Source organism: Adiantum capillus-veneris, chromosome 8 (assembly GCF_014529385.1).
Source record: "Adiantum capillus-veneris isolate H3 chromosome 8, ASM1452938v2, whole genome shotgun sequence".
Classification (NCBI taxonomy): Eukaryota; Viridiplantae; Streptophyta; class Polypodiopsida; order Polypodiales; family Pteridaceae; genus Adiantum; species Adiantum capillus-veneris.
Genome location: NC_140938.1, coordinates 67,781,316 through 67,790,717, shown reverse-complemented (window position 1 = coordinate 67,790,717; position 9,402 = coordinate 67,781,316). Strand labels below are relative to the sequence as shown.

General features: G+C 38.8%; 1 pseudogene; it reads right to left on the bottom strand.

The window, feature by feature from the left end:
- Positions 1-3,717: 3,717 nt before the first annotated feature.
- Positions 3,718-4,230, bottom strand: LOC147452296 (DEAD-box ATP-dependent RNA helicase 20 pseudogene; annotated as a pseudogene).
- Positions 4,231-9,402: the final 5,172 nt, after the last annotated feature.

Genomic DNA, 9,402 nt, shown 5'->3' with positions numbered 1-9,402 from the left:
CACCAATGTTAAAGATGTACAAGCCTTTATGAGCCATTGTGATTAATTGGTCTCTAATTATTTCTTCCTGCTCTTAGTTCTCTTCTCCTTTGCTTGATTTGTGAGCTCTTTGAGCTTTTGATCTATTTGTGTGACTGATTAATGAGTGTGTACACCGTTGTCCTCTTGATTGCTAGATTAGAGAGTAGGCATTGAGTAGCACACTATTAGCATTGCATTCCCTTCTTCTTCTCTCTCGATTAGGGTCCTCTTCTTGCATATCATTAACTCCAGACCTCCATACATTAACCTGGTTTTGATCCATCGGTTTGACAATTATGTCGATGGATTGAGCTATGCTACAACCCGCCAACATTGGCGCCATTGTTTGTCAGGGATCAATCGCCTAAGCTAGCGGAGTCATTAGTGTGTAGAAGTGTCATTAACCATCAATCAAAGTAGTTTAGGTTTTATATTAGGTGTTGATGATGGTGAATGTTTGATTTGTGATGAGATTTTGTAGAAAACATTGTGTGTAATTTTTGTGTTTTCCCCTCTTTTTCACTAATTTGTGACTAATTTACTAACAATTTTGTGCTACACATGTGTGTGTGTCTAATTAGAGACTTAGTTATCACTATTTTGAAAGAAATTTGCAAAAATTTTATGTGTACTTGAGTGATTTTTAATATATAATAAAGGAATGTTTTATTAATTATCCTCTCTAATTACTCACTAATTGCTTCTGATTTCAATATTGTGCCTTGACAAATTAAGCATTGGATGTGTGCAAATTAATAAAATATGTGTAATTTCCATGAATTTGATGCTACACATAAGTTTTTGGTGATGGGTTGTTCCTAGGTAAATTGCATTGAAGCGGTTGCTATGTACACACACATGTGTGTAGGGATCATTCGACTTGGAATTCGACACAATTCTTGATGCAAATGTGAGTGCACTAACCCACTCAATCACTAATTTGTGTGTAGGTTTAACTCAAGATTAGGTGAAATAAAATTGGTGCAATTTTGTTTATATTCATGTGCACCTCTGTGTACACAAAATGCACAAAATCGATTGCAAATGTATGGCAATTTTGATGCCAATTGATTGATTTGAAAGGATTGGATGTTTATGGTTATCAAATTGATTATGGTGAATGTATTAAGCATGCAAATTGTGCCATTATGCAGTCGAAATTGTGGTAGAATTATGTGTGTGTAAGCTTGTAAGTGTTTAATTGTGCATATTCACAAACTTTCAAATTGATTTGAATGATTGAATAAATGTGAAAAAGATATGTTGCAAGTGTTGATTTGATTGTGAGCACTGGGCCTATGTGCAAAAAGTTCCTAATTACCATTTATTAGATGATTTTTTGGGTCAAAATTGAGTCAAAAACGAAAAATAAACGGTTCAAATTTGATTAGCAATTGATGAATGATTGCTTGAATGATGTTATTATATTTCTAATTGATGCAGATTGATTTTATGTGGCTGCATTTTTTTTAAATGGTAATTTTTTGGCTATTTTTTGTAATATCTAAGGTTTTTTTCTTATTTATTGCTTAAAATTGCTAATTTTTATACAAAATATGATGAAAATGAAAAATGTTGATGCAAACTATTTATCCTAAGCGTGCTCACCTCAAACCACGAGCACACTAGTCACTGAGCTTACTCGATCACATGCATCAGATATACTGACAAGACATAGATCACCAGCCTCAGACACCACGTGGGCACCATTTGATGATAAAGTTCCCACAATGAGCAGAGAGCACCATATTGAACTTGTGCTATATTTCTTAGGCTATAGAGGAGTCATGCCTTAATTTGTTGACCATGATAGACATTCTTACACTAGAGGCACCTTCTCGGATGACATCGACCCTTCGATATGGCACGTAGTTAGAGTTCAGAGACGCCACCTTGGTTTGACTGAGTTCTTTACTGATGAGCTCAAGGGAACATACATGTCCTTGCCAATCATCCATACAATGTTGTGGATAGAGCACATTCTGATGATTGTTTAGATACCCAGATTTATCCTAGGATAGTGCAACTACACACGTTGGAGCACACATTGACCTATGTTGATGATTGTGGACGTAGATATCTACGAGGGCAGATCACAAGACATTTTGAGCCAACCATGAGCATGATGGTATGTCTTGTTGGAGATCCTTGTGATAGGATTTATAGGTACACAGATGGCACCCGATGTTCCTTGATGATTGGATTGCCCTATTCTCCACAGCATGGCCAAGATCCTACATAACATAGTCTACTTCAATGAATCTGTGCAAATGGTGTAGAGCTACTCATAGAGAAACCTTCAATAGCATGTCTATCAATAACATAGCACATACCTTTTGTACCTTGCCTTCCGGTTCTACTGCGTGCATAACTAAGAACATCTGGTTTCCATACCCACCTCCATTGGTTAGTTTTCTTCAAATGGAATGCACTCCTTACTTGACTCAACATGCAAGTCGTTGACCATCATAGCCTTGGCTGCTTACCCTAAACCTCTTCATGTGGAACCAATTTGGATTGCTCCATCACCAAATCTTGAATGTGAATCTTCTCTACTTGATCTTCAAACACTTCATCTATTGCCATATCACTAGTTAAACAAGATATAAAGTTTGCTCCTACCTCATTTTTTGGTAGGTCGGCATCATCCAAATCTAGTAGCATAGGGTCAGATTCCTCCTCTCAAGGGATTTAATATTTACGTAATTACCAAAAACAAATTGTGTGATCACAAGGTCTTGTTGACATATTTACATAATCACAGTTAACACGATCACAAACAAGCCGGTTCAGAGGCACCTAGAAACCGACAAAAAGCCCGCCGGGCTTTTGCATTTTCCCTACAGGCCCGCCGGGGAAACCCTAAAGCCCAGTGCACTGCAACTTAATATATAGAGGGCCCTAATCGGGCCCGCTGGGTGTTTTTTGTTGAGCCACACACACACACACACACACACACACACACAGAAAGAGAGAGAGATCGACGACCATCTTTGTAGGTACGTCAAGAGGAGAAGGGAGAGAGGGGGTCATGTGTGTGTGGAGAGAGAGAGAGAGAGAGAGAGAGAGAGAGAGAGAGAGAGAGAGAGAGAGAGAGATCAACGACTATCTTTGTTGTGGGAGCTACCTAGTGTCACCACAATTTGCACGCAAAGAACATACATGGTTTGATACACTTACAACCACAAATAGCTTGTAGATGTGTTAGCACACGTGCTCCAGTTTGCGAGGAATGCTTGGCATTGTTGTGTAGCTCTCTCTAAACCAATAGTGATGGTGCAATGGAATCTCCAATGTGATGAGAAAGTAGGAAGTAGCATCAGGATGAAGCTCACACACTCTCTCTCTCTCTTTTCTCTCTCATACACGGTCAATGACAGCTTACAACTTTGATTATGATTAAGTTCTCTTTACAAAATGACCTAGGTACCTTATATACTAAGGCTACTATAGGTTAAATCAAAATAGATTTCAAGGGGTCAAATTGCTTTGTATTTACAATCTGGAAGTACCATTGCACCCCGGCTTCTACAACTAGAATAACTACTCATTATAAATGATGTTTTTAACCATAATCCGCATCATTTCATAACTATCAAAAAATAAGACTTTGGTATGGAAATTGAGTTATGTCGTGTTGTTGACCCATGGGTCAACACTCCCCCCCTCCAAATTTATTTCGTCCCTAACATGACCTCATTGCCAATGCCCGTGCGGTCTTTGTTGTCGTTTTGCTGTCTTGTGCTTTATGTTCTTCACATCCAAACCTCGTGCTGCAACATCTATTGTTGTCATTATAGGGCTATTTCCATATCTAAATTTATAAATAATCCAATCTTGTTCATCTTGACTCTTATCATCATGGATAGATAAAGTTGCAAATTCAACCATTTGAAGTTGCCTAGTAACTTTATCACAACCTCTTTTTGTTTCCATAAATATGTTCACTTTTCTTTCATCCATCATTTGCTTCAGTAAATCTGCCAATTTTGAGTATTTCTCATTCTCAAAAACAACTTCTACAATCTGTAAAATTGAATGATTGGCTTTTAGAGCTTATGAACCAATGACAACTTTGTAAGGATTCTATAGAAATTTTCTGGCTAAACCTTCAACTTGTTTAGGCCAAGTTAAACTCCAATACTAAGTCTGTCTGTCAGGCCAAATCTGGGAGATAATTTTTATTTTAATTTGAGATTCAAAACCCATGTTTGCTAGGGGCTTTTTTATTCTTTGCCTTCTTCGTATCACTTGTGCCGACATTTTTCTCCATTGCTTTCAATTTAATACTGAAGACATAAGAACTAGATGTTCAGTTTTAAAATAATTTTCTTCTTTTCAATATAGATTAGAAAAACAATCACTAAGAGAGCAATCAAATCTACACAATATGAGATTTGCAATGCACTCTAGTCAATTCCACATATAGATCACATATGTTCTGAGCGAACATACACATTGTAATGCACTCTCTACATGGCATTATGGATACAAGAATAATATGAAATTGTCAATCCAATTATAAATATAATGATTAATTATACATCCTTTGCGATTCAAAAACAATAAGACACAACTCTTTTCACATGCTACAAAGAATCATCAACATTTACATTGAAATGACGATAATTATTTGCAAAACACACATGAAAGGAATAATGTCGATGATTGACCATCTCATGCACTAACAATCTTTCATAATACATAATGCGCTCCCTATATAAACCAATGCATAAAACAAGGCAATAAAATATTCAATACAATTACACAATTGAGGACTACTTGTACCCAATCAAGGATTGTAGCCCCTTTATGTATCAATTCAGTATATAAAAGCTAATTTCACCCAATTAAGGATTATAACTCTCATATTGTGCAGTGACAATGTATATCAATTCAAATCTATGATGGTGAAAAATGCAAGACTTCAAGGATCTTTATATACCCAATACACTAGTACAGGACATCCGACCCTTGACTACCAACTCGTTATTTAAATATGCTCATCTTCTAAAATCAAATTTGGCCATTTTAAGGACCATCCGTCACAATGAGCATGACTCTCCAATTTCTCAATTGTTTTGGTTTCGTACCTTTATGTTCGGTGAAGGATTTAAATATTTTTAGAAGTGGTTACCAAATTATGAATCACGTTCGGCCCAAAAAAAGCACCAGTGACTCTGTAACCTTAGGTCAATTCACAAGGAAATGACTATACCTGGTGCTTGAATACATTCCCCAAGGATTTGCCTAGTTAAAATTCCACAGTAAGAAGAGGTTTACTATATACAGTAAGGCCCGCTGAGAAAACCCTGTAGCCCGACAAGCCCAATGGGAAAATGAAAAAGCCCGGCAGGACTACCGATTTTATTGGTTTGTGCAGGTCACCATCAAGATCACATTAACAATTAGCATGATCACGTCTTTTTTATGTGTAATTACTTGCGTTATTAACGTGATCACACGATCATGATCACGTAAGTGAAATCCCTGCTCCTCTCCAATCCATGTCATTTCTCTATCATTTAGACTTCACCACCTGTCTCTACAAAGCATGGTGTCGTAGCTCCTTCTTCATGACCAACCACCACTTCTAGAACACATTGAGGATCTTCAACATGATTGGTAGGGCAAGGTTTCCCAACCCCCTTGCTACCTTCTACTTGCAGCTCTTTTACCATCAATTTGCTGATATCTTGAACCTTTCCTTGTGGGCTTCCCATACCTTCGTGTCTTCTTCTTCAAGTGGCTCCACTATCTCTAGGTCAGGCTTGACCTCCTGCTTTTGCATCATGGGTGTAAGAGCCTACTACAACTTGGTTTTCATGCTCAACCAAGACTTCATCCCTTCAAGGCTTGCTTCTTTGTTGAAGCAGTGAGCACTAAATGATCACATGAGAAACATGGGGTTAGTACTGTGGAAAACATACAGGTTGTCTCACCCATAGATTAACTATCATTGATGCATCTCCTCTTTCCTGCATTATCTTTGGCTTCTCCTTGCATGGTATAGGAGCGTAATCTTAATGATTGAGGAGGCCCATCTCCAACTTCCACTTTGCTTTCTTGATCTTAATTTTAACAAACAAAACTGTATCGGCATTGTTCTTTAGATCTCCATACTCCACTTTCTCTCTAATCTTTGGTTGCAAACATGCAATGAACTTCTCCAGCTTGAAACTACCTCCATTTTGCACCTGGATAGGAGTAGCTAGTTGCCTCCATAAAGCTTCAAACCTATCCAAAAACACACTAATTTCTTGATGTACATCCTACTTCAATACCTTGAGTTTTGCGTCCAAATCTGCAAGTGAAACCTCTTCTTTAAATCTTGGATAAAATGCACTCGAACCATCTTTCATGACTATGAGTCGGCCACATCCAACCCCTCGAACCAAGCTTTGTATTTCCCTTGCATCACCAATGGCATATCCTTCAACTTAGCTTCGTTGGTCACCATTTACATTGACATCATGAATATATCCACATCTAATATCTAGTCTTTAGCATTTTCTTCACTTGTGAACACTAGCCTGCAATCTAGAACCATCTTATCAAACCATGCCATCACCTCATCAATTAGTGGGATCCTCCATGGGGGCACCACAAGATGGAGATGGGGAATGAGGAAAACACCTAGAACACACATAGATTCCCCTATATAGCCCATGGTATTCACAACAACCTACACACACATGAACACAATATGCAAACTTTTATTGCATATACTCACATCCGGACACCCCAAACTACACAAATCTATCCACAAAGCTTGTCCTCATGGCTTCAATCTCTATCCCTTCTTTCAGACACAATCTACCATAGATATGCAATTCAAAATCCAATGACATCCACAAACACTTTCAAGATCTTTGGCATACACCCATTCTCCCACAAAATTTCTCCTCTTTGCACATGCTACACTCACATAGGACACTCTCACATACATGACACCCAGGTAGACACAAAAGCAAGAAAGAGATTGATAACAATAAGTTCTACACCAATATTGTGGCTACATTGATTCGAATGGCAATAGTCAGGTGGTGTAAAATGTTCGATTTGACTTTCTCTGGTCCAATTTGATCTACAGCTCATGGTCATGCCAATTCCTCAAGCTCCACTTTCTTATTGCTGTTGTGAGTCTCCTCTCCTCCCTTGGCATGCTATCCACGAGCATGAGAAAAACTCCTTCATGTGTTTTTCACCCTCACTTCCTTGCATGCCAACCCTCTTTCCATACTTGGTTGCCTCTTGCTTACCACCCTTCAAGGGCATCCCTTACTCTCCTTTCCTGTAGTGCCATCTCCTTGCTTTGACGGTTGGGCTCCCATAGGTAGCGCTACCTCCTCCTTCTCTCCATTCTCATGTAAGCATCACCCTTCTTTCCCTTGTTCTTGGCATTATAACCCCACCTTGTAGTGCTGGCTTCTTTTCCTTGACTACCTCCTTTTGTAGTGCACGGACTTGGACATTCTGTGTATTTTTGTTCCTCCTTCATGCGCTATCCCGTCCTCCGCTTGCCGGACTTCTCCTACACTATGTAGGTGTCTCTTGTAGTGCTCCCTTTTTTCCCTTGGCAGCCCCTCTTCTTTTCATGGGCCTCTAACCCACATTCGTGGCATCCTCTTGTTTACCTTGATTGTCTAAGAGAGGTTTCAAAAAGCTTGCATGCTCAGCCCACCCAAGTGGCAACCCAAGGATTGGTGAGAATTGTCATAGAAATTGGCGAAGGAAAAAAGCGCTAAAAATACTATTGTGTCGATCTACAAGGCTAGCTGGCTGGAAATAGATGTGTTGAAAGCATGTAGGGCTGACTCTGCTACATAGTTGCTAAAGATGGTCAAGTTGTATAGGCTAATATGGTGCAAGAGAGTACTATTGTGGCCCATCGTTTGCAGAATAGGACGTAGGGCAAAACGGGCAGGATGCAAAACTTGTAGGTGCTACAAATGTACAAGGCTAGTACGATGCCATCAACTGTTGTGGGTTGTTTGAGGCTAGTGGGCCAGCAAGGAAGTAGGCTCAAGCATCAACTCACAAAGGTAGATCACATTAATGCTCTCAAACAATAGTGATGGGACCATGTGTCTGCTTAGCTAAAAGCAGGGCTGAAAGTAAGAACCTCTATTTTGTTTACACACACACACACACACACACACATACTCGAGCCTTTTCTCTCTATTCAGCACTCGTTTTGTTTTCACAGGCTAGAGAAATATTTGGTACACAAGAAAACATAGAGAGGAAGAGAATGAGTCTTTTCTTTTCTGAGCTCACTTAAAGACACTCTTAAGAAAAATGATTTGTAGCAAGGTAGTAGGCTACATGCTTATATTTGTGATAGTGGGTTACTTGAAAATAAGACATACTTAGCCAACACATTAGGCAATACGTATGTCAAGTGTGTTGTACTTGTCCGAGCGCAACACGTCCTTGACAAGCTTCCTGTCCATAATGTTGTCTCTTGGAGTGCATTAATTGCGGCATATATCCAAGAGGGGCATCTAGGCTTTTTTTAGCAGATGCAAAGAGAGGACATCTCTCCAAATGCAATCACCTATATGTGGAACCATGCAAGATGTTAATATGGGCAAAAGAGAATGATATCATTAGTCAGGGGTTGTTAACAAAATACATCGTTCTTGGCACTACCTTGGTCAACATGTATGCCAAATGTGGTGTACTTCATAAAGCACAAAAAGTGCTTGAGGAGCTTCCTATCCAGAATGTCGTCTCTTGGAATGCACTGATTACAGGATATGCCCAATAGAGACAAGGCCAAAAAGGTCAAGGCTGTTTTTAGTAGAATCAAAGAGAGGGTAGCTCTCCAAATGTAATTGTGTATGCTTGTATCTTGAATACATGTGGCATTATGAAAGATGCTGATATGGGAGAAATAATTCACGATGAAATTGTTAGCCAATGGCTATTGAAATAAAGTTGTACTTGGAACTGCCTTGGTTAACATGTATGCCAAATGTGGTTTACTTCATAAAGCATAAAAGTTCTTGAAAAGATTCCTAATTGAGATGTTGTCTCTTCAAATGGAGAGAGAGAGAGAGAGAGAGAGAGAGAGAGAAAGAGAGTTTTGCATAATGCCATGCATTATAGCAAAAATGAATGCGACAGTCAACATGTTGGCAATTAAATCCGCAAAAGGGATGACAATGGCAAGACACATACTAATGGCAAAGTAGTAGAACAACGTAAAGACGGTTTAAGAGCCGACCCTTTCAAGATTGTACTTTGATGCATGCGACCAATACCAAAGGTACACTTATGTTCCGTATTTTGATTTCCTCTATGTGTCTTAAAAGTAATTAGAGTTTATCATGTGCACAATAAAGTAATGAGTTTACATCATTTTTATTTAAGAAA